This window comes from Crocuta crocuta, unplaced genomic scaffold, assembly GCF_008692635.1.
Source record: "Crocuta crocuta isolate KB4526 unplaced genomic scaffold, BGI_CrCroc_1.0 scaffold180, whole genome shotgun sequence".
NCBI classification, from domain to species: Eukaryota; Metazoa; Chordata; class Mammalia; order Carnivora; family Hyaenidae; genus Crocuta; species Crocuta crocuta.
Genome location: NW_027527549.1, coordinates 2,472,698 through 2,489,143, shown reverse-complemented (window position 1 = coordinate 2,489,143; position 16,446 = coordinate 2,472,698). Strand labels below are relative to the sequence as shown.

Genomic DNA, 16,446 nt, shown 5'->3' with positions numbered 1-16,446 from the left:
TCTGTTTCCTTCCTAAGGGACATCAACTTACCTGCCTCTGGCAATCATCTTTCTGTTCTCATACACCCTCAGCCTGGGTGTAAATAGAGAAAAGGGCTTTGATGGATCCAAGTGAGGAACTCTGCTCTAGCTAAGTGATACCCACGATGGGCACATGAGTCTGTGGTCTATTTCAATGTGAAGTCTAAGGTCTTTTTCATTTCTATCCTGTGGACTGAGTGAGTTTGTCAGATAACTGACTGCAGGTTAAAAGTAACATGTTGCTAATGTAGCATTTGGCTTCCAGTAAAGGGGCAATTCGGCACCCACCGAGGGGACACCCTGCAAGGCACCCAGCACTGGCCTCAGCCATGGCCCACAATGCCAGGACGCGGGAGCATCCTTGTCCTCACCAGTGTTAAGGTTCAGGATCTTTCCGCCACTGTTCCTCACCATCTTCAAACGTGGGGGCCTTCTAAGGTCAAAGCGGGCCCAATTTCCTTGAGGACACCTTTCCTGGCGCTCTGGTCCCACGGATCTGTCCCTGAGTGCGCAGCATCAACAGCCACCACACAGGACCTGCGAGGTTTTCAGGCATGCTACCCTCCCTCCTCGGCAAGGCCATCAAAGTCCCCAGTGCGCTAGGGACGCCTCCTACGACCTTCCCCAAGTACATAGTCGTACTCACTGGCTCAACGGCTCCTGGAGGAATCCTCAGAATTCCAACAGGCATAGGGTTGGTCCAAAGTATTCATTTTGTGAAACCATGGGGTTCCCTAGGCAACAAGGGCCTCGGAGATGGAGAGAAGCAAATCCTGCAACTAGTCCCAGGCGCCAGACCAGACCGTCTCTGGGGAAGGGCGGGGGTGGGCAGGAACAACCAAGTTGGCGAGAAGCCCGCCATCTCTCCTATCCCCGCCTTAGTCCAAGAACCAGTAATCTGATCAGAGAGCCCCTGTGCGGAAACCCCGTATCACAGGCAGGTGGAGCCCGATGTACAGGTTGCAGACACGGCCCCACCAAAAGCCCATGGCAAGGGCCTCCCTCCCCCACCCCCGAGGTAGAGAAGGCAGAGCTCAGTTCATACCGTGTCCCAGCACAGTCCCCTACACTATGCATCACAATCCAGAGAAATGCCCCTTCGCAGCACAGACGGATCTGTGGGAAACAGCATGGAGACAGGCAGAGCTGTAACAGAACTTCCCTCAAACCTGCGCATAAAACACGGGTAGGAACGCCAGATGCACGTGTGATAGACCACACGGATAATGGGATATTTAGGACCAGAAGAACTGACAGGCCAGCAATAGATCAGCACACGCATCTGAGGCAATTCAACAGCCACTTTTATTTATCTTTTTAAACATTTTTTATTTCTATTTTGAAAGAGAGAGGCGGGGAGAGAGAGAGAAAGAGCGCTAGCAGCAGAGGGGCAGAGAGAAGGAGAGACAGAATCCCAAGCAGGCTCTGTGCTCTCGGCGCAGAGTCTGACGCGGGGCTCGAACTCACGAATTGTGAGATCACGACCTGAGCCGAGATCAAGAGTCGGACCTTAACCCACCAAGCCACCTGGGCACGCCTTGCCTTCCTGGCCTATTTCCTTTTCAGGACAAAGCCATGGAACGAGACGTGTTGTACCCTCTGGTCTCACCAGCCTCGAAAACATTTCCAGTGTCGCTGACGAATGTCACGACTGCCAGGGGAACAGAGACAAGGGGCTCACCTGCACTGCAGCAGACACAAACTCCTCTGTACAGCGTTCACAGTTTAGCTCGTAAGAACCTGGAAGACGTTTCTGAAAGATGAATTCCGAAAACCCAAACCCAAACCAAAGTAATGTCTTGCACAGCCGTTCTGTGCACATCTACAGGGGGAATCTGTATGCACAGAGCAACTGGCACCGGGCTCTGACCCCAGCCAATGTGGCCCATGGCTCTATCGTCTATTCTTGGACCTTGAACAAATTACTTCATTCCTCCAAACTGCTGATTCTTTGTCTGCAGGATGGGAAGCGCAATACAGAAAGCCCTGCTAGGTCCAGAAGTGGGCTCCCAAATCTTAACGTCTATGAAATGTGTCACTGAAAGGTCAATGGAATGATGGGGGCAAGCCTGGTGTGGGCACCAGTCAGAAATTCCAGGGTCGGGGTGCCCAGGTGGCTCAGGTCATGATCTCACAGCTCAGGAGTCTGAGCCCCACATCGGGCTCTCTGCTGGCAGTGCAGAGCCCGCTGTGGATCCTCTGTCTCCACCTCTGCCCCTCCCCTGCTCTCTCCCTCTCTCTCAAAAATAATAAACACTAAAAAACAAAAAAATCTCAAAAAAAAATTCCAGGGGCACCTCGGTGGCTTAGTTAGTTAAGTGTCTGATTTCAGCTCAGGTCATGATCTCACGGTTTGTGGGTTTGAGCCCCGCGTCAGGCTCTGACAGCTCGGAGCCTGGAGCTTGCTTCAAATTCTGTGTCTTTCTCTCCGCCCCTCCCCTGTTCATGCTTTCTCTCTTTTTCTCAAAAATAAATAAACTTTAAAAAATTTTCTTAAAAACTCCAGGGACAGAGGGCAAGATCCAAATATGCTAGGATCTGGCTGAAGTCTGGTGTCACCTGCACTTAACTCCTGGGCTTATATATCAATGAGGACAAATATAAATTCTATGGCTTTCCAAGACTTCAGAGTCAGTTGGCATTTAGGTTGGAAAAAATACCAGAGACTCGGGAGCCTACCCTCTACTTTCTTACCCCCGAGGAGTTACTTGCCTGGTTTACGTGTTTTGTTTTTTTAAGTATATTTATTAAGGGGTATCTGGGTGGCTCAGTCAGTTGAGCATCTGATTCTTGATTTCAGCTCAGGTCATGATCCCAGGGTCATGGGATTGAGCCTCGCATCAGGCTCTGCACCGAGCATGGTGCCTGCTTAAGTCTCTCTCTCTCTCTCTCTCTCTCTCTCCACCCCCCCCAGATTGCGTGCTCTCTAAAATAAATGAAAAAAAATCTTTATAGTTTATTTATTTTGCGAAAGAGAGGGTGTGCCCATGCATGAGTGGGGGAGGGGCAGAGAGAGCGTATCCCAAGGAGGCTCTGAGCCCAGAGTGGGGCTCAGACTCACACCGTGAGCTCATGACTGGGGTCAAAATTAACAGTTGGATGCTGAACTGACTGGGCCATCTGGGCACCCCTTCAGGTATGCTTCCAAGATTAAATGAGATACTGTATTCCAAAGTACCTGGCCCAAAGTCAATGGCTCAGATAAGGCAGTCCCATGAACTTACATGTCCATGTGGGCTGGGGAGGCCCATCTGTCCCCATGTGCCCTTGCACTGTCCTCCCCACCATGAGGGCACTGTCACAGGAAATAAGCAAGGACAGACCCCTCTGCACAGCTTTCCTTAGCGATTTAGGCCCTAGAGCTGCGCTACTATTTTGTTTTTAATGTTTTTATTTTATTTTTGAGAGAGAGAGAGAGAGACAGTGGGAGCAGGGAGGGGCAGAGGGAGAGGGAGACACAGAATCGGAAGCAGGCTCCGAGCTGTCAGTACAGAGCCCGACGCGGGGCTCGAACCCATGAACCATGAGATCATGACCTGAGCCAAAGTCAGACGCCCAACCGACTGAGCCCCCTAGGCACCCCCACTACTGTCTGTTTTTCTGTGGCATTTCCTGCCAATTCTGGCCTCCTGCAAACCAGGCCCTGCTACCGGGAGGCAGCCCAGGCACATGCTGTGAACGAGGAGCAGCCTCGGACTCAGGAGGCCCAGATCTCAAACCTGCTCCCGCTGCCCTGTGGCTCCGCACAGCCCCTTCCCTTCCTGGGCCCATTTCTCGGTCCCCAGAACCAAGATGGGCCGAGAGCACCTAGTGCTGCATGCAGATCTCGGGAAGGGCGGATGAAAGAACCACAGGAAAAGCATCCACACGTCACCGGGGAAACACAAACGGTCCCCTTCCTATTTTCTTTTTAATTTTTTTAATGTTTATTTTGAGAGAGACAGAGACAGAGAGCAAGCAGGAAAGGCTCAGAGAAAGGGAGACACAGAACCTGAAGCAGGCTCCAGGCTCTGAGCTGTAAGCACAGAGCCCGACGCAGGGTCGAACCCATGAACTGCAAGATCATGACCTGAGCCAACGTCAGACACTTAACTGACTTAGTCACCCAGGCGCCCCAGATGGTCCCATGCCTAAGGAATCTGGGCATCAGCAGCAAGGGCTGAGGCCAGCTGGGGCCCGGTTCTTCACGCAGGGTCTGGCACTCAGGCAGACCTACCCTCCCCGCACCGAATCACAGAACATCACCCTTCGCAGAAGGAAGAGAACCTTAATGCTCACCCAAGCAGAGACACAAGCAGCAGAGAAACCAGAACCCAGGTAGCCAACCCCCCAGTCCACACACTAATTCTCTTCATGACACCCCACACGGCACCAGCCTCTCCAGGAACACACAGCTCACTCTCACTTGGCCTTGAAATGATCTTTCTCTAAGTTCTACCCAGTGGGCCTGCCACTGCTTTCTTCTGGACCCCAACCCCCCGCCCACCTTTCATGTGAAAGCCCATCAAGTACTCCCCCTTTAACTCTCTTCCTGGGCAAATAAGGGCTCTGAGGCCTAGGAAAACATGTGTACAAGCATGCAGACACACGCATGCACACATGTGCACACTCATGTGCTCCATTTTGTTTGCTTTTCCTTGGATTTGGTTGTAGCCTCTGTAGTTAAACTAAGACCCGCTTTGAAAATCAGAAATATTCAGGCTTTGGAGCTTGGCCAGTCTGAGATCCTCACGCTTTATGGCCTTTCACGTGGCTCTGGACAGCGAGAAAGGCCCTCCCCTGACAGGGCCAGTTGCGGAAGCCTCAGTCAGGTTTTAGCCACTTCTTTTTAAATATTTTTTAGATATTTTTTAATGTTTATTTATTTTTGAGAGAAAGAAAGAGACAAAGCGTGAGCAGGGGAGGGTCAGAGAGAGAGGGAGACATAGAATTGGAAGCAGCTCCAGGCTCTGAGCTGTCAGCACAGAGCCCGATGTGGGGCTTAAACTCACGAACCCTGAGATCATGACCTGAGCCGACCACCTGAGCCCCCAGGCACTCCAGCCACTTCTTTTTAAACGTTCATTTGCTCCCTTTAGCTCTGTCAACACAGCTTTCTTCATGCGTGAAAAACGTGGAAGCATTTCCTACATGTTAACGCCCCACATACATGCCAGCTGCCATTACCCTGGTGACTGCGGTGTGTGCCGACAGGAAGGCACTGAGGAGGCTGTGCTCCAGTCACAGCAAAATCCGCAAAGGCTTGCTTTCAGGGCAAGTACTCATTACTCTACAAGCCAACTAAGGATGCTGACGCTCAAAAAAATCCTAACAACCAGTCTCTCCAGCACCATTCACAGGCTAGTATGAATTAGGAGCACCCACTAGATCCCAAAGACCCGGATACAGATGTAAAGAGAACCTCAGGAGGGTTAAGCTCCTGTTGGCAGTGACCTACGGACTGTGACAGACCACGTGGCCAGGGGATGGGTGGAGGGTTTCAGGTGAAGATCTGCAGAGGAGGCCAAGTGGGATTTCTCAGTTAAGTCCTAAATGATGGATGGCAGCCATGCCGTGCAGATGATGGGCTGTAAAGTGAATTCCCGGCAGAGGAAGCAGTGTGGGTAAAGCAGGCTCATGTGAAACAGTAACAGCAACAGGGCCACCCTACTGGGTCCCAGGGCAGCTCTGAGGCTCCGCTGTAGTGGGGTAGAGGGTGTCGCCTCCCCAAGACCATGTGTACACCCGGGACCCCGGAATGGGATCTCCACGGATGTACCTGCAGTGAGTTCAGGGCATACTGGACTCTATGAAGAAAAGGGGACGCACACAGAGAACGCCGTGTGAGGACAGAGCGGAGACCGTGCTGTCGCGGGTGCAAACCCAGGAGCCGAGGCCAGCCAGCCACCAGACGCTGGGAAGACTGGGAAGGGTTCAGAGGTAGCATGGCCCTGCCAGGACCTAGATCTGAGACTCCGGCCTCCAGAGGGAGGAAGGTGATGAAGCCACCCAGTCTGTGTCCTACGGCAGCTTTAGGAAGCGAATGCACTGTATTTAGGGCAAAAGGGATGGAGGCAGGTAGCAAGCAGGACCAGGCTGAGATGGTGGTGAAGGTCAGAGCGGGGGACAGGGGATGGTGAGGCGGAGAGAGGGTGTGTGGGGAGGCGAGGGGAGGGTGAGCCGGCCGGGAAGACCAGAGGGTGTTAACCTGGGGACCAAGGCCTCCCTCTCTCCTATTTACTACCCTTAAAGGCATGTCTGATCTGGGGCTTGAACCTGGGGTCTTGGAGAAAACTCTAAACAGTTCGACGTTCTGTGAAAACTCCCAAAATGTGGGCGAGCTGGTGGATGCGACTCGGTTTTATCTGCCTGACTCTTCCCCACGAGAGCCAGCAAGACTGCAGCCCAGTGCATGGGCACCGCTGCAGCCTGGACGTGGCAGTAACGCGCCTCTGGTGTGACCCAGAGTCGGGACGGTCTGCCGCCGAGTCCCAGAGACGCGAGATAATTAGCCCCCGAACGCCGCAGCTGCCTCCCCTGGGAGCCAGGCCCAAGAGCGTTTGCATCTCTGGGGCCTCCTGCCTTTTAATTAAAATGTTCGTCCTGCGATCGCCTTTGGGAATGTGGCTCCCACAAATCCCACACAGGGAACAGGCAGCAGTCGGTGTGGGAGGGCGGGGCGGGGGGCGAACATGGGAAACAGCCTGTGCTTACTGACAGATCCAGACTGGACGGCAGGAAGATCTGGGCGGAAGCGGGGACTGTCACCACAGGCCGGTGGGACACACACTGCTGCCCGAGGTCTTGGGGTGGGAGGCAGATCACCGACCGCGACGGAGGCCCTGCAGTGGCAGCCCTGTCCTGCTGCCGAGGTCCCGGGAAGTTCCCTTCCAGGCCGCGTGGATTCCCGGGGGGACCCCGGCCTGTGGGCCCCCCAGCCAGACGGAAGCTGTAGAAACCTAGTTCTCCGAATCAATACTTACGGGCTGGAAAGTGTCGCTGGCCTAGGCACCAAGTACAGGGCTGCCCACAAGCCCTGCACCGCCCCCCGCCAGGAGGTGGACACTGAAGGCCGGGAACAGCTCTAATCGGGTTGGTCACCAAGGAATGGCCTCTAAGTACAGTCTGGAGAAACAGCAGAGCCCTTCTTTCTGCAACTGACCGTCCCCACTGCTGACAGAACCATCACTCTGGAAAATGCCCTCCCGTGCACCAGTCAGACCACCCTGCGGACATGGCCAGAGGAGGGACCACGCTGTGGCCCCGGCAGGCGTCTGGAGGACCAGAGGTAGCTCACAGCTGAATGCACCGGCCTGGTTCTTCCGGTCCAGGGGACCAGACAACAAACAAGGGTCCAACATGTCACCCTTCCCGGCTGCAATGCCACGATCCCCGGGGCGGTTCTGAGAGTGGCGTCAGAGCAGGTGACTCCGTCACGGCTGCTTACCCCCTGGAGGCCTTCCTGCAGTGGAGATGCTGGTGAACTTGAGATACGCCTCCCCGTACATGGCAGGGTTGGCTATTGCCAAGGTCATCAGCCTGGAGAGTCCACGGCCCTGCTTCCGGGCTAGGGCTCGGACCCCACCACACCGCCACCTCCCTGCCCCATCCAGTTTGGGCTGCACCTGCCCGTCCTGCCTGGGATGGAAATCTGGCTTTCTCACCGCTTCAAATTACTGAGCTGAATCATACCAGATAAACATCAAAGCCTGCTTAAGGCTCTCTACGACAGAGATCTAGATAGGAACTAAGGTACCTCCAGCCCCACCCAGGATGCTTGACTGGCATTCTTTTTTAATTTTTTTAAATGTTTATTTATTTCTGAGAAAGAGACAGAGACAGAATGTGAATAGGAGAGGGGCACAAAGAGAGGGAGACACAGAACAGGCTGTGGAGCAGGCTCCAGGCTCTCAGCTGTCAGCCCAGAGCCCAATGCGGGACTCAAACCCAAAAACCGTGAGATCATGACCTGAGCTGAATGAAGTCAGATGCTCAACCGACTGAGCCTCCCGGGCGCCCCTGGCATTCTCTCATCCAGCCTCCTATGTCTCAGCATCGGTATCTCTGGCCTTGGGAAGAACCGCGGGAGCAGAGCATGAAAAGTCTGGAATTCTGAGGGCAGTCAGCCTGGCAAACTGGACCCGTGTCGGCAGAGACGGAGCCAGAACAGGCACAGAGCAGAGCTGGGCAGCAGCTCTACAGGACAGAAAAGGCGGGCCCGGGTCCGTCTGCCTTCTTGCGTGCTGGCACAGCCTAGCCACCTGCGGCCCCGCGCGAAGGCCATCTACACCAGCTCTGTGTCCACGGGCTCCGTGGCCCTCGGTGCCTGCGCCGCATGAGGCTTGGCCCCTCTCGGGCTCGGAGCAGGGCTTATGGGCAGACACCGTGCGAGGGAAGGCTTCTCAGCTGTGGCTGCGGCCAGGAGGCAGCTGTCCAACCACAGGGCTGCAGTGTCCAGCGCCTCACACCCTCATTACAGCCACTTCTAACAGGCGCCCCCGGGCCAAACCACGAACAGCAGCCCTCACAATTCTCCCACAGCAACGCCGATCTGAGCAAAACCCTTTCCACTCTACTCATCAGCTTTTATTCATTTTTATCCTTTGCTTTTTCAGGGGGTGGGAGTGGAGGCCGGCAAACGTCTTTGCTGAAAAGCAGTTACACAAAACACACCTTTCTAAAAATGAAATTGTGCACGAAACCGTGATCATAAACGACATGGGCCAAAACCTCTGGTGGTCATTTAAAAAACACTCCCGAACTTTGCAGCTGATTGTCCTGGGTCCTCCCCAAACCGTTGATGCTCGTCTTTTTTTTTTTTTTTTAATGTTTATTTTTGAGAGAGACACAGAGCACGAGCAGGGGAGGGGCAGAGAGAGAGGATGCAAAGCAGGCTCCAGGCTCTGAGCTGTAAGCACAGAGCCCAATGTGGGGTTCGAACTCATGAGCCATGAGATCATGACCTGAAGCGAAGTCAGAGGCATAACTGACTGACCGCCCCCTCCAAGGTGCCCCCGTTGATGCCAGTCTTAAATGTGGGTGGGAGGGCCGGCAGCTCAGCATGACAGTCAAATATGATCAATGATGTAATTACCAGCTTGGATGTCAGTTGACCCAGAATCACAGACAGAAGATTTCAAGGGGAGGTGGCTCTATCCTGGAATTACTGGAGTAACCTTAATCCCCCCAGGAGACTCTCCCTTTCTCACTGCTGACTAGAAAACTGAAGCGCATTCGAGAGAAGCAAGGCTCCCACTCAAGCTGGGAGGACGCAGGCGTGAGCTGGACAAGGGACAGTATGAGCTGTCTCATCAGGGCTGAACTGCGCTCACTGAGCCCACCATTTCCTGGGGCTCTGTGCTGGGGAGTCACCAGGGTGTAATGTGCTTGACTTAGCCTGGGGCTGCCATAACCAAGGACTATAGACTGAGTGCCTTCAACAGCGCAAACTTATGTCCTTAGAGTTCAGAAGCCCACAAGTCCAAGATCAAGGTTCGGCTGATTCGGTTTCTGGTGAGAGCTGTCTTCCAGGCTTGCTGATGACAACCTTCTCATGATTTCCACACGTGGCCTTTCCTCATGAGCACAGGGGTGAGAGAGAGTGTGCAAGCTCTCTCTGGTGTCTCTTCTTCTAAGGGCCTGAGTTTTATCAGATCTATGCCCTCACTGAACCTTAATGACTTCTTCAGATACCCCACTGCTGAATAAAGCCACATGGGGTTTAGAGCCTATCAATTTTGGGTGACACAACTCAGTCCGTAACATTCCACCCCGGGCCCCTAAAATTCATGTTCTTCTCCCACGCCACATATACCCATTCCATCACAACAGCCCAGAATGTCTTGACTCCTGCCAGCACCAGCTCTACGTGCGAAGTCTCATCGAAGTACCGAGACTCGAGGTATAACCCACGCTGAGGCCAGATTCCGCTCCAGCTGTGAACCTGTGGAACCGGACAACCTAGCTGTTTCCAGTATATTCACGAGACAGGGAGAGGCTAGGCATTCCCATTCCAGAAGGGAGAAACTGGAGGAAAGGGTTGATGGGTCCCAAATAAGTCCAAAACCTAGCAAGGCCAAGTCCGTTAGGTCTTAAGATCTTGATCTTAAGGGTCATCCTCTTTGGTTCCACACTATACCCTTGGGGTCAGGGCTGGCCCTGCCCAGGCAGCTCTTGGCAGTAGCTCCAAGGTTGGGGACCCAACCTCTGAAGCCAATGAGGAAGCAACCTGACCCCTGGGCCTGTAGCGGGAGCAGCAGCCTAATGATCTCTGGACCATCTCTGGGGTCATTCTTCCCTATTCTTGTGGATAATAACGCATGTTTGCAGCCTTCTTTCAAGCTACACCCCTTCTCTGTATCCGTTAGACCCAGGTGACAATGTTTCTGCTGGGATAAACCCACCTTCCCATCTTTATTCTTGGCTTCTGATGGAAAGGCTGATCATATCCTGATTAAATCAGTTAGCGCCTGGCTGGCTCAGTTGGTAGAACATGCAACTCTTGATCTTGGGGCAGTGAGGTCGAGCCCCACGTTGGGTGTAGAGATTTCATAGATAGACAAACACGAAGAATTAAACTTTAGAAAACACCTTTGGTGTTGTTCTCTTCAGGGTCATTTTTTTTGAGATATTGGAGAGGCTGGGAATTTTCTAAAATCTTCAAGTCTGGATCGCCTTTTGCTTAACAGCCTTCCCTTCTGCACCGTGTCACCCTCTTGTCACATTTTACTGTAAGCAGTGAAGGAGGACCAGAGGTGCATCTTTAATGCCTTGCATAGAAATTCCTCAGCTGAGCATCGGGGCTCCTGGGTGGCTCAGTCGAAGCAACGGACTCTTCATCTCTGCTCAGGTCATGGTCTCACAGTTCATGAGATCAAGCCCCAGGTCGGGCTCTGCGCTGATGGCGCAGAGTCTGCTTGGGATCCTCTCTCTCCCTCTCTCGCTGCCCCTCCCCTGCTCCTGTGCTTGTGTGCACGCTAAGTAAATAAATATTAAAAAAAAAAAAAGTATTAAAAAAATTCCTTGGCTAACAATCCAATTCCATGACTCCCAAGTTCTCCCTGCCACAGAACACTGGAACATGCTGGAACATGGACACAGCCCAGCCAAGTTCCTTGCCACTTGATAACAAAGATGATCTCTGCATCATTCTCCAATGACACATTTCTTGTTTCTGTCTATGAACGTTGGGGGTTGACACAATGGCTCCTTTCAACACAGCGACGCTATGACCACGCATGACCATAAACTTACACTGTTTGAAAAGCAACCTGTGAATCCTTTCTTTTTTTTTTTTTTATTTTTTTAAATGTCTTTATTTTTTTATTTTGAGAGACCAAGACAGAGTGAGCAGGGGCAGAGAGAGAGGGAGACACAGAATCTGAAGCAGGCTCCAGGCCCTGAGCTGTCAGCACAGAGCCCAATGCAGGGCTCGAACCCACAAACCGTGAAATCATGACCTGAGCCAAAGTTGGACAGTTAACCGACTGAGCCACCCAGGCTCCCCGAGAATCCTTTCTTTTAAAGCACAGGCGGTTCAATGGTCTGTAACCATACCCTTGATAAAACGGTGCAGGGTCGGCATCAATTTATATAAGGTACTCTCCATGCCAATGAAGGATGCATGCCTAGAAGCCCAAACAGTTCCAGCCTGGTGGCTGAATCAGATGAGGATCTCACGGAACCCCCAGGTCAATGTCACCAGGCAAGGGCTCTGCCTGCTTCTGCAGCTCCGGTCTCTCTGCTGCTGACTCCCGGCTCCCACTTTTCCTCGATGTTCACACGCCTCCCTAGAGCAGCTCTCACCTGAAACATGTTACTTGTGGACTCGTTTGAAGTGCCGACGTTGGCACTTAAGTATTAGAACCATATGCAAAGAACAGGCAGACTCTGGGAATGAGAGCCCTCAGTGAACCAACCCTCTTATCTCCCTGCCTTGTGCCCAAGGAAGCCAGGCCTGGGGCTCAGACAGGCTTTAACAGGAGAATGCAGGGCAGGGGGCCCTGGGCTAGTCCCAGACCTGAGCCTTAGGATGCTTCTGTGACCCTGGGAACGCGGAGGAGGCTAGCTACCCCGATGAAGAAACTACTCCCCCTAAAGGGCTCTCTGGGGAGGAGAGGATGGCAGACTATCTGGGCAGAGAAAAGCCCAGCTCCGGCTGATTCACCACGTGACCACAATCACACAGAAAACTCTGTTCAGAGCAGCCAAAGAACCTCCCAGCTGACACCGGCCCATAGAACTGTGACAAATAATCGTGAGATAACACAAGGTTGCTCTAGACAACTACATTCCGGGGTGGCTTTGGAGTGGGGTGGGGGTGGGGGGGTCTTTGGGACATGTGACCTACAGAAAAGTTAGAGTTTTGACCGAAGGCTCAAACCTACCGCTACGGTTTTAAGGTCCGGGTTCTGTGTGCTGACTGACTGAACAGAAGAACCAATGCACTACGGAATGGCTGCAGACAGCCAGCTGGACATCTGTGACGATCCTCTCTGCACTCTCCCCTTTCCAGCCCTGAAGCTGAGAGTTCAACAGAATCACATCTTTAAAAAAAATAGCTAGCACCCAGGCCGGCCCATGGTGAGCAACTGAAAAATGCTTAGGCGTCCGTTCCCGTGTTCTCAAAGCAGCAGTGTGAACATGGACACATCTATCCAGATGCACTGCAGGGCAAAGTTAAGGATGTTCTGGCACCAGAGAGCCTGGTCTCAAACTCTGGCTCCCACAATCACAAGTAGCTTCTTCTTCTGTGCCTCTGTCCCTTCCTCTGAAGATGCAGATGACAGTGCCTGCCCCTCAGGACTATTCAGATTAAATGAGTTCTATGTTAGGAGCACAGAGGGAGCCTGGTACCCGGGAAGGACCGGGTAATTGTTACCTTCAGGCTTCATCGTAACTACTGTCCTACATCCCAGATTCAAGACAATTCAGCTGACTTCCGTGCTCCAACAGTCACAGTATTTGGCTTTGAAGATCTCAAAACTGAGGAATTATTAATTACGACAGCCAAATGCCATGTGTCTCCCTCTTCTGGATTGCTCACCAAATATGGTCAGATCAAAACTTCCTAGTATTTGGTGAAATCCTAGAAAAGTCAGCAACTCATTGTGAGAGTGAGGTCAAAATAAGTGACCAGGGAGGTGTGTGTGCAGAATTGCAAAGCAGATGTGCGGGGAACCGGGGTGCTGCAGAGGAGGGGTGGGACCCCCAGGAAGGCACAAGCATCTCTGATCCTGCAGCTCGGGCTCTCCTCTAAACTTTTTTTTAATGTTTATTCATTTTTGAGAGAGCGAGGGAGTGAGCATAAGCAGCAGAGGGGCAAAGAGAGAGGGAGACACAGAATTGAAGCAGCTCCAGGCTCTGAGCTGTCAGCACAGAGCCCGACGTGGGGCTCGAACCCACGAACCATGAGATCATGACCTCAGTCAGATGCCTAACTGACTGAGCCATCCAGGTGCCCCTGGGCTCTCCTCTGCAAAGGGCAGCAGCCCCATACTACCCACAACCCCTCCCCCAACAGGGCAAGAGAGGGAATTGACAGCAGACATCTAACTCCCAGCCCCCCGCCCATCATTCCCAAGGCACTGGGCAAAGGTTTGTATGCATCTTAGTTCTATACCACAATAATCTTTTATTTTTCTGGAAGTTTTCCAGAAAACTTCATTCCTGCCAGCAAGCAGGGCCACTGTACCTCTTAGGGGAGCTAAAAAGAAGCCTACTTGCTTCAAGAAACGTAAAAATAGGCGTTCTTTTGACAACTCTCAAAAATAGCTCGGTCGAATCAAGAAAATCATCTTTGAGGACAAAGCAAAATCGACGAACTCACCGTGGCCCTGCACCTCAGCCCATCAGGTCACTGCCACGGGGAAGGCTTTACATAAAGGGAAGGTGGAATGGACCGCATATCCACTGAGGAACACCTACGATCCTGACCCCCGGACTCGCTCTTTGTCTCTCTGCTTCCCCCACCCACCCTGCTCCCACACTTCACAAAAGGGCTTAGAAGTTCTATTTATGGCCCCGTGACTCTTCCAGGCACTGCTGGGTTCAGACCAGATTTAGCCCAGGAGTCGGCGGGTGACTGAGCCCACATGGTGCCAGCAGAGAGAGGTGCCAAGCCCGCTGGCCCAGCCTGGCTGGTGCAGGGGCGGCTGTCGCAGCCTGAGGGCTCCAGTTGTGGGGATAGGCATCTCCCCCTACCCAGCCACCCCTCCCCCCCGCCCCAATGAGCAGGGTCTCCACGTGAGGGTCAAGAGGGCCTAACTGAAGGCTGGCAGAGGAGGAGGGCAAGGGCCGTGGAGTGAAGCCAAGAGGAAGACCAGGGCATCACCTCGGTGCTCTCTGCCCCAGGGCTGTGGGCAAGGGGCTCCCCTTGGGTTCCCGGGGGGCTGGGGGCAGCGGCTTTGGGGTGGGCAGGGAATGGCTGGGTAGCTGTCGCTCAGGTGAGGACCACCCGGAAGGGCACGGGCGGCCCTGCCCTCCCACCTGGGTCCACCATGGGCCGCCCAGCCAGGTGGTGAGTTGCCCGGGCTGCTGCCCATTTCCTGGACATGGCACAGGCATACCATCCGGTGTGCAGGGCGACCAGCCTCACAGGGACGGGTGAGGTGGGGGCCGTGGAGGGGAAGCCAGCCCCACCGCCGGGGCAACCAGAGGAGAGACCGCTTCCTTGGTTCTTCCACCACCACCCCCGACTCCCCAGATGGGGTTCGCACCAATGAGGGCTGAGGCTAGCGCCGTGCCACTTGCATTCGGAGTCCCAAAGATCACTTGTCTCTCCTGTAGCCAGAGCTAGACTGCCCTCCACCCCTAAACCTTGGGCCCAACCCATCCTGTCCCGGGACATGCTGCCCCCTCCGGGCTCTGTCACTGCCATGGCCTTGCCCCCCTGTGGTCCCCGCACCTGCACCTGGGCCGGGGTCAGCAGCGGTCCAAGTGCAGTGGCGTGCTGGCCTCATGTCCAGGGACCGCATGCCCCAGGAGCACCGCAACAGAGCCCTGTGTGTCAGGAGCCCCCGCACGGGGCTGCACACGCACACGCGCACACACACACACGTGCGCGCGCACACACACACACACACACACACACAGCAGGTGTCCAACGCAAGCCTGCCATCACTCCCCACCGTAAAACGGGGGAAGCAAGCAAAGCTGAAGGAGCAGCAGCAGCTTACCTGCTTTCCAAGCCCCACGGGCATCCGTGAAGGACTCGGAACACAGGGTGGTGCTGGGCGGAGCGTGGCTCTGACGCCGATGCCCTCCCAGGACCTGTCAGGATGGCAGCAGCTAGCCCCCTGGTCTGGGGGTGGCACAGGTGAAGCCAGAGGCCCCAAACATGCTGTGTGCCAGCACCAAGCCTGTTTGGCGGTGAGAGCGAGCCCCTACCAGGGCAGGGCCACCTTCCCGTGTCCCAGCCAAGATGATGACAAAGTCAACTGCTCCAAGACCCGCCGAGGTGCGCCTGCCCACGCTGGCTGCTTCGCCCGCTACATGACCATGGGCCCTAAGGGCCACAAGGGACTGGGTGCTCGCCATGGGCCGGGCAGGTTACACGCATCACCTGGGGAGGCAGAAGAGCTCAGCGGGACAGTGAAGTCCATCGTCACAGGCTATTGGCTCCCCAGTCGCCCTGTGAGTGCCGGCTGTATGCCGCGCTCCAGGCCAGGCACTGCGGACGCACTGAGAGGGGACACGGCCTCCGTGCTCAGCCCCTTGCTCTACATGTGGGAGGAAACACACAGAAAAATGGTCCCGTACACACAGGGCGAGGCGTTAACTGAGGCCTGCGCGTGACGATGGGGTGACTCCTACCCAAGGCCAGCCCTCGCTAGTCTCTACAAATCCCCCACTTCCTCATCGGTAAAGTGGGGTGCACACTGCCCATGTCGAAGGGTTCTGTGAGGCCTAAACATGACAAAGTGCTTACTTCAAGATAAATGAAAATAAAACAAACAATGCACAATATGACCATCACCTGTTTAAGTTCACCACCAAGTAGATTACGCACACAGATCTAAAGTAGGACACCTCAGTGTCATTCTCACTTCATCCCATGTATTTACATCCTCAAAACACTCAACTCTCCAAGTTCAGGGTCTCTCTCGCCTGCCCCTGATTCCCCACTAAAGGTTCACTTAGTGGCTATATAGTTTAGTGCCTGGACCAGGATGCCCCTGAGGGTGGAAAACAAAGGAAAGATGAGCCATTCCACCGGGACAGGGAGGTTAACCAGATGGAGCATTCCAGGCAGACTGGAGGCACTGGCCAATCCGTCCACAGCCCATGGGCCAATTCCAGGGTCAAGGCAAGCCACCAACCCTCGGCATCCTGCCTCCAATACTGTTGGGTGCTGCCATGTTTGAGAGCTCGCCCAATAGAAGTTCAGCCTGGAGGACAGCCAGCACGTGGCCCCCCCCACAGTCAGGAGAGTCAAGAGAAATGGAT

At 54.0% G+C, this 16,446-nt stretch overlaps 1 protein-coding gene across 2 annotated transcripts in view; it reads right to left on the bottom strand.

The window, feature by feature from the left end:
- Positions 1–16,446, bottom strand: part of VANGL1 (VANGL planar cell polarity protein 1) — a 49,697-nt gene that overhangs the window by 11,644 nt on the left and 21,607 nt on the right. The gene's annotated exons all lie outside the window — the stretch shown is intronic.